Genomic DNA, 16,059 nt, shown 5'->3' with positions numbered 1-16,059 from the left:
CATCTGTATGTTATCATCATCATCCTCGCACTTTTACCTATCCTCCTCTTTGCCTGTATATGTGTTCATCATCATCGCCTGTGTGCTGCGCTGGTTCGCTGACGATCTCCTGGGCCTAATAAACGTCGTTCCAACCGAGACGTCACAAGTGGTGGAGTGTGCTCTTCGGTCCTACGTCCTCTGGCCGTCCGGTCTGCCTCCTGGAGCTTCGTTCAGGTCGCCGCTTCCGCCCACCGTCAGCTAGCATGCCGCAGGACGTGCAGCCTGGCGCCCCTATTACAACCATTCCGACATCGCAAGTACCTCCTTCCTCTATCATCAACAGCGCCCAGCGTGACCCCCATCTCTTCGCTGGTCTTCGCGGAGAGGATGTCGAAGACTGGCAGGACAATTATGAGCGAGTCAGTTCCGCCAATCACTGGGATGATGTTAATAAACTACGCCATGTCTCCTTCTATCTGTCTGGCGTGGCGAAGACGTGGTTCTTTAACCACGAGCCGGAATTGACCGACTGGACTCTCTTCAAGCACCAGCTTCGTGAACTGTTCGGCACACCGGCTGTTCGGTCCACTCTCGCCAAGAAGAGCCTCGATGCTCGCAAACAACACCTGGGCGAGTCGTACACCTCCTACATCGAGGACGTCCTTTCACTCTGCCGACTTGTGAATTCTTCAATGTCGGAGTCGGACAGGGTACGCCACATTCTCAAAGGCATTGGAACTCTTGCCTTCAATGCACTCGCCACTAAGAATCCCGCTACCGTCGCTGACGTCGTAATCACTTGTCAGCGCCTCGATGAGCTCGAGTCTGTCCGCCTACAGCCCGACATTGACGATGCCCATTCTACGGGGGACCATGACCTACGTACACTGATACGCACGCTCATACGCGAAGAGTTACAATCGATGGGGTTAACCTCACCTTCGACGTATCCCAGCCAACCTTTTGGTGCGTCATTGCGTGACGTTATCAGGGAAGAACTGGCGTCCTTGACCTGCACTGTGCCAGCACAAGCTCCTGTCCCTCACGCATTACCAACTACCGCACGGCCGACATACGCGCAAGTTGCTGCCAAGCCTGTCGGCCACGTCGCTTCTCCGTTGCCGCTACCAACTTACGCGTCGGTTGCTACTGCGCCCACGGTTCACTTCCCGTCATCACCGCCAGAGCCTTCATCGGCCCATTTGACCTCCCTGTCACACGGTACACCGAACACCCCCTACTACCCCCCTTGGCGTCCGTCTCATCCTACGTGCTATTATTGTGGCTATCGCGGCCACATATCACGCTTTTGCCGCAAGCGCCAGCAAGACGAGCGTCGGGGCTACGATATGTGTGAGCGCGATTTTTACAGTGGAGCCTCTTACCAAGGGCGGCGTTACTCTTCACCTTCGCAGCGCTCTCCATCTCCGCCTGCATCACCTGATGCACGAGGCGCTTACCGTTCGGCCAGACGCCGTTCTCCATGACCCTACCGCCGCTCATCGTCACCACTTAGGCCTGCCTCCCTTACCTCTACCGTTCGCGCGGAAAACTAAGCGATGCAGTTTCCGGAGGAAAAACTGCATACACACACAAGACTGAAATTCCTCCAGCGCGCCCATCCAATATGATTCGTGTGTACGTTGAAGGGGTGCCCGTGGATGCTTTAGTGGATACTGGTGCGGCTTTGTCGGTTATGAATGTTCATTTGTGTTCCCGTCTGAAGAAAGTTATGACGCCTTACGATGGTCCCACGCTGGTTGCAGCCGAAGGGAACACTATTCGACCTGCTGCCTTCTGTACTGCGCGTGTACTTATCGATGACATTCTCCATCACATAGTTTGCTGTGCTATACCCGTGCTCTCACCAGCTGATTTTGGGATGGGATTTTCTATCTTCTGCCTCTGCTGCTATTTGTTGTGGTCAGCGTGTGATACACCTTACCGACACCGAACACTTGCTTGGCGAAGAAACCCACACGCCACTTCACCTGACCGCTGCGGAAGATACGGAACTACTGCCAGGACAAATCCAACTAGTTACTCTCCTATCCGACGACATTGACCATGGTGACGTCTTGGTGTTCCCTTCTTCACGTTGCCTTACTAAAGGCATAACATTTACATCAGGAGTTGTTCGATTCCACAACTCCTCTGCACTGGTCACTGCCACGAACGCAACTCCAGAAAAAATCCTCCTTCCGCAAGGCACAACCGTTGCATCCGTCGCCGATTTGGAGCCTGTCTGCGTCTTGCCACTTACACCAGTCTCTTCTGGGGACCCATCTTCTGGTGATTCTTCTTCGGCCGCCGCCCTTACAGCAGTCATCAGCACTGACTTGAAACCCGCGCAGACACAACAGCTGCTGGCTTTGTTGAAAAAGCACGCCAATTCTTTCGACGTGTATTCGTCAACGTTGTGCCAAACAACCGTTGCAGAGCATCGCATTCTGACAGACAAAACATCTATCGTACGGCGCCGCCCCTACCGTGTGTCTCTAGCCGAGCGGAAAATCATCGAAGACAACGTCGCAGACATGCTAGAACGCAAGGTAATTCGCCCCTCGGCTAGTTCTTGGTCGTCTCCTGTTGTCTTGGTCCGCAAAAAAGATGGCTCCGTGCGCTTTTGCGTCGATTATCGGGCGCTCAACAAGATAACTCGAAAAGACGTCTACCCTATGCCGCGCATTGATGACGCCCTTGATTCCCTCCAAGGTGCGGAATACTTTTCCAGCCTGGATCTGCGTTCCCGCTAATGGCAAATCCCCATGCACGAAGACGATAAAGAAAAAACTGCGTTCGCAACCCCCGATGGACTGTACGAGTTCAACGTAATGCCTTTCGGGCTCTGCAACGCGCCTGCGACTTTTGAGCGCATGATTGACACCGTGTTGCGTGGCCTGAAGTGGAAGACCTGCCTGTGTTATCTGGACGACATTGTCATTTTTTCATCCACATTTAATCAGCACCTACAACGCTTGGATGAAGTTTTGACGTGCCTCGCCCGCGCTGGTCTTCAGCTGAACACCAAGAAATGCCGTTTCGCCAGCAAAGCCATTAAGATCCTGGGTCATGTCGTGAGCAGGGATGACATTCAGCCGGACCCTGACAAGACTGCTGCAGTTCTTCGCTTTCCTCGTCCTGACAGACCCAAAGACTTGCGCAGTTTCCTTGGCCTCGCCTCTTATTTCCGTCGCTTTATCCAGAACTTTGCCTCCATCGCAGCTCCATTACACAAGCTACTAGCTTCCGGTGTACCCTTTCTGTGGTCCCAGGAATGCGAATTGGCGTTTGCACGCTTGAAGGACGCCCTCACCTCTGCACCTGTGCTTTGCCATTTTGATGAGGCCGCACCGACTCTCCTACACACAGACGCTAGCGGCCGCGGTATAGGTGCTGTTCTTCTGCAACGCGACAACTCTTCGCGAGAGAGAGTCATTGCATACGCCAGACGTGTACTCAGCGCTTCCGAAAAGAACTATACGATCACTGAGCAAGAGTGCCTGGCTATTGTTTGGTCGATACAGAAGTTTCGCCCTTATCTCCACGGCCGCCATTTCACCATCGTTACGGACCACCACGCTTTATGCTGGCTTTCCACGCTCAAGAACTTGTCTGGACGCCTGGGTCGCTGGATTTTACGCCTCCAAGAGTATGATTTCGAAATCATATACAAGTCCGGGAAGAAACACCAAGACGCCGACGCTCTTTCTCGCTGCCCGCTTCCTACGGCCCCGCTCGACGCCTCTGCAATCGCTTCGCACGTCACCAGTTCGACCGACACTGCTACGGTTTCCTCCCTGGCCTCTATGTACCAACTACCTTTCGACGATGATCAGCCACTCGCCTCTCGTCAGCTGGCTGACCCGTACTGTCAACGCTTCATTGATCACCTCTCTGGGGCTTCTCGTCCTCATAACGCGCGCCTCCGTCGCCAGCTCGCGCACTTTAAGCTGGACGATGGCGTGCTGTATCGCCGTATTTACCATCCTGACGGGCAACGCTGGGTGCCAGTTCTACCACGCTCTCTCCGACTTCGTGTCCTCAACGCCTTTCACGATGATTTGACAGCTGGCCACCTTGGGTTCCATAAAACCTATGACCGCATTCGAAGTCGTTTCTATTGGCCTGGCCTTTCTGCTAGCGTCGCCAGATACGTCGGTACCTGCTCTCCCTGCCAGCGTCGCAAGCTCCCAACATCTGCTCCTGTCGGCCAATTACAGCCGCTTCCGTGCCCTGCAGCCCCGTTCGAGGTTGTTGGGATCGACCTTTACGGGCCCCTTCCGGTCACTACTGCTGGCAATCGATGGATAGTGACTGCCGTCGACCATCTGACGCGCTACGCTGAGACAGCTTCTGTGCTTACTGGCTCTGCTTCGGAAGTTGCTCACTTCGTTCTTGAAGCCATTATTCTACGCCATGGTGCTCCTCGTGTACTGCTCAGTGACCGTGGAAAGGTGTTCCTTTCCCAACTGCTAAACGAAGTTCTTCGAGCCTCCGGCACAGCCCACAAGACAGCTTCTAGCTATCACCCCCAGACTAACGGCCTGACCGAGCGGTTTCATCGCACCCTTGCCGACATGATCGCCGCTTATATTCAACCAGACCACAAAAACTGGGATGTTCTTTTACCATTCGTCACTTTCGCCTATAACACGGCCGTGCAGCGCACAACTGGCTACTCGCCATTTTACCTCGTTTATGGACACTCCCCTACTTTCTTTCTGGACGTTTCATTCTTCAACTCCAAGGCTAATACATCTCTATCATCGTGCGAAGAGTACATTTCCCGACTCGACCACTGTCGCCAGCTTGCTCGCCTGAACACAGAGGCCAGACAACAAGACCGGAAAAATATTTACGACGAATGCCATCGCGTTGTATCTTTTCGACCTGGTGACGAGGTCCTGCTCCTGACTCCTGTTCGCACCCCTGGTTTATGCGAAAAATTCCAGCCACGGTTCATCGGGCAGTTCATAGTCCTTGGACAGACTTCGCCTGTCAACTATCGCGTCACTCCTCTTGACGCCCCCACAGACCGCCGTTGCCGCAATACCGAGGTTGTCCACGTGTCCCGCATGAAGCCCTTCACGCGGCGTGCCTCGACACCTTGACGGCCGGCCAGGATGGCCGCTTTCACGTCGGGGGGAAATTAGTGTGGGCGTTTATTACGCACATCTTCCTCATCTGTATGTTATCATCATCATCCTCGCACTTTTACCTATCCTCCTCTTCGCCTGTATATGTGTTCATCATCATCGCCTGTGTGCTGCGCTGCTTCGCTGACGAGCTCCTGGGCCTAATAAACGTCGTTCCAACCGCGACGTCACATTAGTAATAAACTCTTCCCCATTATCCGCAGATCTATTCAACCATAGCGTATGGCAAAGTGATTCCAGTGCGTGCTGCTGTCCGATGCCGGCCCCTTGTATCCAAAAAAATCATAGAGGGCTGCCAACCGTGTGCTCGGAATAATTATTAGTTGGATGCCTCTTTTTCTTTCAAAATATGATAAATTTTGTGTTGTGTACGCATTATAATGTGTCTGTGCATGGTGTTCACACTGGAAATTAAAATAACATGCTTAAGGTGAAAAAATACGGATGAGGGAGCCGCCGTTGATGCTTCTAACGCGCTTGTTTTCCTATTGCCAGGATTTTCAGAAAGAAACATTTGGCAATTAATCTGGGACTGGGACATTAAAATGTCATATTGCTACATTTACTTAAGCCGCGTTGGGAAATTGGCCACTAATGAAGAAAACACAGCAAATTGAGGTCATTTTCTGTCGACTTAGAATAGTCTGCACGTATGACCTCCTATCTGTGGCAAATGTGGCCAGACTCTGCCCGTCCTCCACGTCTTGCTGGAGTGTCGTTTAGCAAACACTGAGAGAAAAAAAAGGATTTTCTTTCAGACTACTGACAGCAGATCCCACTACATCCGACAATACTTCTTGGTAAAGAACCGACTATTTTTACAATAAGGCCGTTTTGGGCTTTTTACACGATGTAAACACTTTGCAAGTCATAAAGCAAAAGGATTCAAAACACATCCTCTACCTGTTGGCTGCTGCTTTTTATTGCATGTGCCTCCAAGGTCATGCGTTCAAGCGTCCATTTACGGACACCCATACCTTGTGGTATATCATCCTCCTATTGCATATCATTGATGTCCTTCGCAAATCTCACACCTCACGAGTCATAATCATGGCGTTAATACATATTTAGCTTACGCACATTATAACGAATGGGTTTAGGCCTTTATACAGCCAAGTTACATCTACCCTTGGAAACTCGGTTCATGCACCATTGTCAGTTCGTCACCATAGCCATGGGACTCTTTGGTTGACATTGCACGATTAACATCACTAATCATCACCAGTGCTTTACGAATAACGTGGCTGCTTTCGAGCTTCCCGAACCATTGTGATCCGTTTCTGTGGTTTATATTCCCGAAGTAACATGACAGAGGGCGGCTAGATTTAGGACGCAGGTGCGTGCAGAACACGGTCTTTCCTCGAAAAGCCTTGCAAGCTAAATTTGCTCATTGTTGTTAACCAACGGTGTTTTAAGTTGAATATGTTCAGCAAGTTGGGAATCCAGAGAGGGAGAGAGAAACGAGAAGGGAAAGGTAGGGAGGTTAACCAAGGACGTGCGCGGTTGGCTACCCTACGCTTGGGGAGAGGTAACGGGCAAGAATCCGGAAGAAATCGCATTCTTTTTCACCTAACAGCCCCTCAAAGAAATCCGGTCCTGAGATTTTCAAGTACGCGCAAATTAAAAATGAAAAGGGCTTAATTTAGGTCCGATTGCATGTGAGCACTGAAATGACGGTACACATCTATATTTTTATCTCTCCATCAAACTGATGTACGTTAAGGTGGCATAAAATACCCAACACTTTGGTGATTGGTTTCTCTATATTTATTTTTATCCCAGTATGCAAAGCAGCGGGGATTCTGCCTTCGTGTGCTGTTTGACGTCGAGCTGAAGCACTTCTCCACAGGAGCATTTGCCACATAAACTGCCGGTATGGAGAAGCTCATACAGTGTGACACATCGTTTGTAGCGGTCACAAATGCACTCACTGAAATGCTCTGGAGACGCACTAAAATGCACTTCCTAAAACACCAGGCAAACTACTCATGGCTGCAAACTTATACAAGTGCATCGAGATCACATGCTGCCGTGTCTTATGCAGAAGCGGATCACGCCTTTTCATAATCTGACGTTCGACCTTCTTCACCAGGCAAGAGCAGTGTGCTTGCTCTTGCCTGGTGCAGCCGGCCAAGGCGCCAAATTTGAGTATTTACGTGACGTCAGTATTTACGTGACGTCAGCGTAACCTCACAACGCAACAGTCACCACCATCTCAGTGACCAACTTCTCAAACAATATTAGATTAAAGTATCAATAAGAAACTTGTAGAGCAACATGAAAAACTACCGATAGAGCTTTCTGTTGTTCAATACCTGCAATGCCTTGAGGCTATAATAAAAAGAATAGTGTTAGTAATAATCTCTTCCCCATTATCCGCAGATCTCTTCTACCATGGAGTCTGACAAAGGGATTCCAGTGCGTGTTGCCGTCCGATGCCGGCCCCTTGTATCCAAAGAAATCATAGAGGGCTACCAACCGTGTGCTCGGAATAATTGTTAGTTGGATACCTCTCTCTATTTCAAAATATCATAAATTTTGTCGTGTGTACACATTGAAATATAATGTGTCATTGCATGGTGTTCACACTGGAAATTTAAATAACATGCTTAAGTGAAAAAATAGGGATGAGGGAGCCGCCGTAGATGCATCTAATGCGCTTGTTTTCCTATTGCCAGGATTTTCAGAAAGAAACATTTGGCAATTAATCTGGGACTGGGACATTAAAATGTCATATTGCTACATTTACTTAAGCCGCGTTGGGAAATTGGCCACTAATGAAGAAAACACAGCAAATTGAGGTCATTTTCTGTCGACTTAGAATAGTCTGCACGTATGACCTCCTATCTGTGGCAAATGTGGCAAGACTCTGCCCGTCCTCCACGTCTTGCTGGAGTGTCGTTTAGCAAACACTGAGAGAAAAAAAAGGATTTTCTTTCAGACTACTGACAGCAGATCCCACTACATCCGACAATACTTCTTGGTAAAGAACCGACTTTTTTACAATAAGGCCGTTTTGGGCTTTTTGCACGATGTAAACACTTTGCAAGTCATAAAGCAAAAGGATTCAAAACACATCCTCTACCTGTTGGCTGCTGCTTTTTATTGCCTGTGCCTCCAAGGTCATGCGTTCAAGCGTCCATTTACGGACACCCATACCTTGTGGTATATCATCCTCCTGTTGCATATCATTGATGTCCTTCGCACATCTCACACCTCACGAGTCATAATCATGGCGTTATTCCATATTTAGTTTACGCAAATTACAACGAATGGGTTTAGGCCTTTACACAGCCATGTTACATCTACCCTTGGAAACCCAGTTCATGCACCATTGTCAGTTCGTCACCATAGTCATGGGACTCTTTGGTTGACCTTGCACGATTAACATCAATAATCATCACCAGTACTTTACTAATGGGGTGGCTGCTTCCGAGCTTCCCGAACCGTTGTGATCGGTTTCTGTGGTTTATATTCCCGAAGTAACTTGACAGAGGGCGGCTAGATTTAGGACGCAGGTGCGTGCAAAACACGGTCATTCCTCGAAAAGCCTTGCAAGCTAAATTTGCATATTGTTGTTAACCAACGATGTTATAGGTTGAATATGTTCAGCAAGTTGGGTATCCAGAGGGGGAGAGAGAAACGAGAAGGGAAAGGTAGGGAGGTTAACCAAGGACGTGCCCGGTTGGCTACCCTACGCTTGGGGAGAGGGAAGGGGCAAGAATCCAGAAGCAATCGCATACTTTTTCACCTAACAGCCCCTCAAAGAAATCCGGTCCTGAGATTTTCAAGTAGGCGCAAATTAAAAATGAAAAGGGCTTAATTTAGGTCCGATTGCATGTGAGCACTGAAATGATGGTACACATCTATTTTTTATCTCTCTATCAAACTGATGTACGTTAAGGTGGCAAAAAATACCCAGCACTTTGGTGATTGGTTCCTCTATATTTATTTTTATCCCAGTATGCAAAGCAGGTGGGATTCTGCCTTCGTGTGCTGTTTGACGTCGAGCTCAAGCACTTCTCCACAGGAGCATTTGCCACATAAACTGCAGGTATGGACAAGCTCATACAGTGTGACACATCGTTTGTAGCGGTCACAAATGCACTCACTGAAATGCTCTGGAGACGCACTAAAATGCACTTGCTAAAACACAAGGCAGAGTACTCGTGGCTGCAAACTTATACAAATGCATCGAGATCACATGCTGCCGTGCCTTATGTAGAAGCGGATCACTCCTTTTCATAATCTGACGTTTGACCTTCTTCACCATGCAAGAGCAGTGTGCTTGCTCTTGCCTGGTGCAGCCGGCCGAGGCACCAAATTTGAAGATGGATAATCGCGCTATCCATAGAGACCAAGATGGCGGCGCCAGGTTATGCGGTTGCTGAGATATCGCGGCTTGAAAATGCCGTTTTTTCTCTATTTTCGAGAAACTCCTCGCCACCTTAGCCTCGATAAACATTTTTACATCGTTTCTGCGCGATTTTCCGTGACTTAATTTTGAAATAAGATAGAAAGGAAGTCATACAAACTGAAAATCTGATTTTCAATAAATCGATTTTTTGGGAAATTTCTGCCGTTTCTCTGGCAGGCCTCTGAGAAAACAACCGCAACATAAAGATACATTCCTACTCCCACAGCAAATAATGGCAAGCATTCGCTATGTTACACGCTACCTAATCTGTTAAACGACATGTAGCATTTGTTTGCGTCGTCTACCTCCTTATTAATGCAGCATTTGTCACATGATAATTTATCCCTCTGAACGATTACACTAAATTTTTGTCACTAATGTATTCTCTGTTGTCATTATTCACAATCGCTTATCACCACGCCTTTCAATTATCAGTTTGTTCTGCGCATTCTCTTTTTTTTTGCTGCTGCTGCTGCTGCTGCTGCTGCTGCTGCTGCTGCTGCTGCTGCTGCTGCTGCTGCTGCTGCTGCTGCTGCTGCTGCTGCTGCTGCTGCTGCTGCTGCTGCTGCTGCTGCTGCTGCTGCTGCTGCTGCTGCTGCTGCTGCTGCTGCTGCTGCTGCTGCTGCTGCTGCTGCTGCTGCTGCTGCTGCTGCTGCTGCTGCTGCTGCTGCTGCTGCTGCTGCTGCTGCTGCTGCTGCTGCTGCTGCTGCTGCTGCTGCTGCTGCTGCTGCTGCTGCTGCTGCTGCTGCGTGCTGCTGCTGCTGATGCTGCTGCTGCTGCTGCTGCTGCTGCTGCTGCTGCTGCTGCTGCTGCTGCTGCTGCTGTGCTGCTGCTGCTGCTGCTGCTGCTGCTGCTGCTGCTGCTGCTGCTGCTGCTGCTGCTGCTGCTGCGCTGCTGCTGCTGCTGCTGCTGCTGCTGCTGCTGCTGCTGCTGCTGCTGCTGCTGCTGCTGCTGCTGCTGCTGCTGCTGCTGCTGCTGCTGCTGCTGCTGCTGCTGCTGCTGCTGCTGCTGCTGCTGCTGCTGCTGCTGCTGCTGCTGCTGCTGCTGCTGCTGCTGCTGCTGCTGCTGCTGCTGCTGCTGCTGCTGCTGCTGCTGCTGCTGCTGCTGCTGCTGCTGCTGCTGCTGCTGCTGCTGCTGCTGCTGCTGCTGCTGCTTCTCTATATTACGGTTGTGCATGACTTGTATTATGGTATTTTTTGTTAAGATAAAGAAAGATAAAGCAGCAGATGTGAAAGCATTCGTAGAGGTCTTTTTTTTTCTTCCGTTGAATTTTTTTCTGCAGAATTGTTTCCATAATAACATTACCAGATAGTGTCAAGACTGGGAAATGAAATTTAACTGAGCAAAAACTTCATCCATGTATATAACTCGAAAAAGGTACCCTTAAAGTTTGCGTATCATCTAGTAGCATCTAGTAGCATCTAGTAGTAACTTGAGTGTTACCTTTATAAACACATTATAATGGGAAGTTCAGATTAAACAGACGTGCACAAAAGCATATAGATAGCTGGGATACCTTCGCAGTATACTTGCACTGGCACCTTCCAAAGTTAGGCTAGCAAGTTATAAGGCTCTTGTAAGGCCAATCCTTGAATACGGCAGTATTATCTGGAATCCGCACCAAATCGACCTTCTTAATCAACTGTAAGGAATTCAAAATAAAGCCCCTCGGTTTGTGTATTTGCAGTATTTACGTGACGTCAGCATAACCTCACAACGCAACAGGGCAAATATTGAAACTTTTGCGATTCGCCGACGCGTTGCTGCCTTCAAGTTTCTTTGCCTTCTTTATCATGACTGCATTAATATAAGCAAACACGAATACCTAAAACAACCATACCAGTGCTCAGCCAGAACAAGCCACAACAAGAGTTCAGGCCACTTATCTCCCGCTGTAATACCTTGAAGTATTCCTTTTTTTTCGTCAGTCATAGAATCGTGGAATAAACTGCTACACGACATTGCGTCCTCAGACTCTGTAAACAAATTTTATGTCAAGATTGTAATTTTTTTATCAACAAGTTGCGCCGTTGTAGAAAAAAAACTAACTACGGCGGCACTGACGGCAGAAATGCCCCTGGAGTTTCCATGTAATTGCTATCGCATTATAAAGTAAAGCGCTACTATACAGACCAAGAGGCGGTAAATGCATCGGCAAACCAATGTTCCTTTGCGGAATAAAACTACAGAGTTTGCGGACGTGACATTTCTAAACATAACGTAAGATTAAAGATGATTGCTTCGTGTAGGGAACAATGAAACACACGAGGACTACATTGCATGCATCAGCCTTCTCGAGGGAGGCGGCGCCTGGTCACGGAGTGTGTTTTTCATGTGTAAGCCGCTTGCAGTTCTTATTCTGAATTCAGTGTCCTATGTATACCCTTTCCTGTTAGTCTGTGCTGTTTAGGATTTTCTTTCTTTTCTTTTCGTTTTTAACCGCGAAGCTGTTTAAGCCAGCCGTATTCTCTGGTGCGTGCCAAGAAACTGTCGCGCCGTAGTCTTGCAGGAGACCATGGCCCATGGCTACGAGGACAATGGCCAGCAGACCGCGTGCGCATGCACGCCTTCGTTAGTCTGTCTGTGCTTGTGGTATGCGAGGAACGCTGTCACTCGTAGGCTCCGACGCGTCCAGCACTAGTCACGCGAAATGTCGCCAACGCGTTCGGCATCTGCAAGCGACAGCGTTCTTGGCACTGTACCAAACTAAATTGGTTAGCCTGCCTTCGCTTGTGGCATGCCAGGAGCGCTGGCACTCGTAGGCGCCGACGCGCCCAGTGCTAGTCACGCGAAAGTCGCAAAAGGGAAGGTACCTCCGAAAATTATCGCTCGAAAATACCTTCCTACATGCGTAGTTAAGCCTATTTATATTTAGCCTCCATCTCATCTTTCGGAGTTTCATTGTCTGCTTGTTGCCTCGCTTCTCTGCATAACTGCTTTGAAGAAGGTGTATGGCCGTGTAGTTAGTTAGAAACTGACCCCCTTCGTTGTTAGTTCAGCCACGTGTTCGCTGCAACCATGCAAGTTCGGGAGATTCGTGGGGATGACGCCTTCCGATAGCAGGGGCCTTCCGCGAAGAATGCGTATTTCCTTCCCATCGATTACATGCACATAGTTTTTCATTATATGGGGTGTCCCAACTACCATGCACCGAGATTTAAAAATATGCAAATGCCACGTATCTGGACATAATTTAGGTAATTTTTCCCGTCGCTTGGAGATACTTGGATAATTTTTGGCATTCTGCGTAATTAGACAATTAGTCTTAATTATTCAACTTCTCAAATAATATTAGATGTAAAGTATCAATCAGAAACTTGTAGAGCAACATGAAAAACTACAGATACAGCTTTCTGTTGATCAATACATGCTACATAAAAGTTTTTCCGAGCGCGAAAGAAGCCCGCGAATACACCCAAATTGCCGCGTGACTGGCCGCTTGAGGCACTTTGCTTGTATTCGCAGGCTTCTTTCACGCTCGGAAAAACACTTTTATGTAGCACGTATTGAGAAACCGAACGCTGTAACGGGAGTTTTTCATGTTGCTCTACAATTTTCTGACACTTTTCATCTTATTATAATATTTGAGAAGTTGATTATTTAATTAAGACTACGTATTTAATTAGACGGAATGCAACAAATGATCTGAGTATCTTCAAGCGACGGCAAGCAGCATTACCTTGGTTCTGTCGAGCTACATTGCATTTGCATATTTTTAAAACTTACTGCATGATACCTAGGACACCCTGTATATCGCTGCTCGAAATGTAGCTCGCAGACCGAGCATGTTTCATCCAATATTTTATCTGCACGGTGAAAGTTCCGTTCCCACTGCTTTCTTCGTTCTTCGTCTCGCGGAACATTGAATAAGGATGCCTTGGGTGCCTCTTTCACGCGGCTGTACCCCGTACGGCACTCGGGCGCGAAACAAACGTTGCGGCGACGGTTAGGCATTTTCGCCTACCCGGGACGCACGTCTATGTGGGCGACACGCAGAGACAGTCACTACACGGAAATGAAGCCGGCAGCAAGCAACGAAGTCGCAGCCCACCAACCACCACTGCAGCATAGAAGAACGAAGAACCACCTGCACTCGAGACAGCGAAACGGGCGGGCGGACTGGCGAGTTAAGGATGGATGCATGAATGAGGCTGAACCCTTTAAATCGGGTGGTGGCACACGCCACCTAGCCGTGACTATTAACATATTTTGTACTTTGTGGAGGGTAAAATTTCACCTTTGCCTTGATTTCAGCCACCAATCATCAGATAACCTTCGTTTGGTTACTTCTACCCGCTTAAAGTCTATTTTGCCTCCACTGTCCCTAAACCCCAATGCTTTGAAAAAATTAGCCCCGTTGCTTTGCACTGTTTACAAAAAAGTATGAAGTGTTCAGCCGTTTCCTCTTTCTCTCCACACGCACCGCACAATGTGTCTTTACCTTGGTACTTCACTCGGTATATCTTCATCCACAATGCTCCCGTCCTGGCTTCAAACAAGAAAGAGCTTCCCCTAGAATTATCATAGATACAATACATGCTACATAATTTCTTGCTTGAAAGTTCTGTATGTTCCAAGTGCTGATTTCGTCTGCATCCCTGTTTTCCACAAACACCTGTGTGTTTGTGGAAATAAAACCTTTTTCTTAACAGCCACATGCAGTGCTTGTCGTACAAGCTGACGCACCTGTACTTCAACTGCCCCGGCACCATCCGCGTGCCGGCACCCTGCCAGTACGCCTACAAGCTGACTTTCCTGGCCGGCCAGTCGCTGCACGGCGAGCACAGCCTCCACCTGGCATCCACCCTGTTTTACCTGTAATGGGCTTTGAATTTTTTTAATGTTAGTTATTTAACTTTTAAAATTGTGTTTATTTGTATTTAGTTCTTGCTTCTTAAATACGAACCCTTTCTCTGTACATCATTGCACGGGTCTCGCCCACACATTCTGTTTTCTCCTGCTTACCATTCACTTTTATTCTGCTTCGTATAGTCAACGAAGCATGTATTTCAACTCCATCAATAAATTTTGTTTTAGCAAGCGGATTTTTGTGTCCTGCCCACGTAGGTAGCACACCTGAGCAAGTGGTGCTAGATGCTGGCAACATTCACAAGTGTTCCTATCATAGCTTTCTGCAAAAATTTTTTATCACGCTGCGACCCATCGCCGGCATTGGGAATGATGGTTGTTCTAGTATTTACCATCTGTCCGAAGCGCCTCGTTTATGTAGTATGAGGGATAACGCGGCGCGCTCCTCATAGGTTTGCCTGTCGGCGCTCAATAAAAACACCACGCGGAAGCCCTCATGGCCATTTCTGTAAGTACTAGTACTCTCCAAACGGGTAAAGTTGCTTACTGTGAAAATATTATTGGGCAAACAGAAAGTACAGAATAGTTTACAGGTGTCCTGTACCGGGCGACAACCAGCAGAGCGCAACGCCTTACACTGACAGTCACCGTTGAAGAGTAGCAATTTGCATACCGACGCAATCGGGTGACGCAGGCATCTGCTGCCGCACCCAACACAGCAATATGCACTATACCTGCGTTTTAGCATTAATTAATACATGTAACCTGGGACTGTACTAAGCACCCTCATAGGCCAACTAATAATATCTTAGTGGAGCAGTGGGGGGCACAGCTCACCCGTTCCGACTTGGCAGGACAAAAGTCCTTAATTAGCCAGGTCAGGCAGGCGGCAGAGGCCAGTGGGGCCCTGGACTGAGGGGCTCGATCGGACCACCGCTATACTTAAAATATTTTCCAGCCAAATAAAGTTTCTATATACCTCCTTTCGAACCTGCACGTGTTTTGTCTATCGGGGCCGCTAATGTGCCGCTGACACTCGGTGCCCCACTTTCTCTCAATATGGACAAGTCGGATTCGTGGGCATCACCTTCGGCAGCCACTTTTGTGGGCCTTTCCACTCAGGTGGCTATCAACTTTATACACTTCCGACCATGTATGCACGTATGCCAAATCGGAGCTCAGGAAGCGCACAAGCACAATTTGACTACGGCTGCAGCAGGAAAGGACGAAACGGGGAGCACCAATCATGGTGCTTGTAAACTGGGAGTCTATGTCGCTGCGCGGACTGCAGGAGCAGGTGCTTACTTCGATATACTGCTTCCCAAGGCAACTGACCAGGCCACCACATCTAAAAAACGTAACACAGCGACCATACGCAAGTGAGATAACAGAAAAATGAGACTCTGCATTCAATAGCCGCATAATGGTCTGACAATACACTATACATACGGGCTTCCTTTGAAGCTTCGTGTTCTAATCAGGTGGATGACAATTTTTCACTTTCAAAAGCAGTTCCAAGATCCACATGCTACCAGTGAGGAATGACGTACACGGGTCGCTTAGGCACATTAAGCAGTCCGACTACAGGCACAGTGCTTGCCGTCGTTGCACATGGTGGTTTGGTAACAAGCAACACAAACAGATTGGGCAGCATGTCCCACCTGTTTTCACCGACAGTCATTGTTGAAGATA

At 48.5% G+C, this 16,059-nt stretch overlaps 1 long non-coding RNA gene across 2 annotated transcripts in view; it reads left to right on the top strand.

The window, feature by feature from the left end:
- The window catches only part of LOC125942571 (uncharacterized), an 85,400-nt gene extending 70,097 nt beyond the window's left edge, over nt 1-15,303 (top strand). For both annotated transcript variants that reach the window (XR_007465223.1, XR_007465224.1), the window contains exons 6-8: nt 6,924-7,014; nt 11,808-11,894; nt 14,211-15,303. This is a non-coding gene — a long non-coding RNA (uncharacterized LOC125942571). The remainder of the gene's footprint in view (nt 1-6,923; nt 7,015-11,807; nt 11,895-14,210) is intronic.
- The last annotated feature ends 756 nt before the right edge of the window (nt 15,304-16,059 follow it).

This window comes from Dermacentor silvarum, chromosome 1, assembly GCF_013339745.2.
Source record: "Dermacentor silvarum isolate Dsil-2018 chromosome 1, BIME_Dsil_1.4, whole genome shotgun sequence".
In the NCBI taxonomy this organism is placed as follows: domain Eukaryota; kingdom Metazoa; phylum Arthropoda; class Arachnida; order Ixodida; family Ixodidae; genus Dermacentor; species Dermacentor silvarum.
The sequence above is the reverse complement of the archived record's forward strand: the minus strand, read 5'-3'. Positions and strand labels throughout refer to the sequence as shown.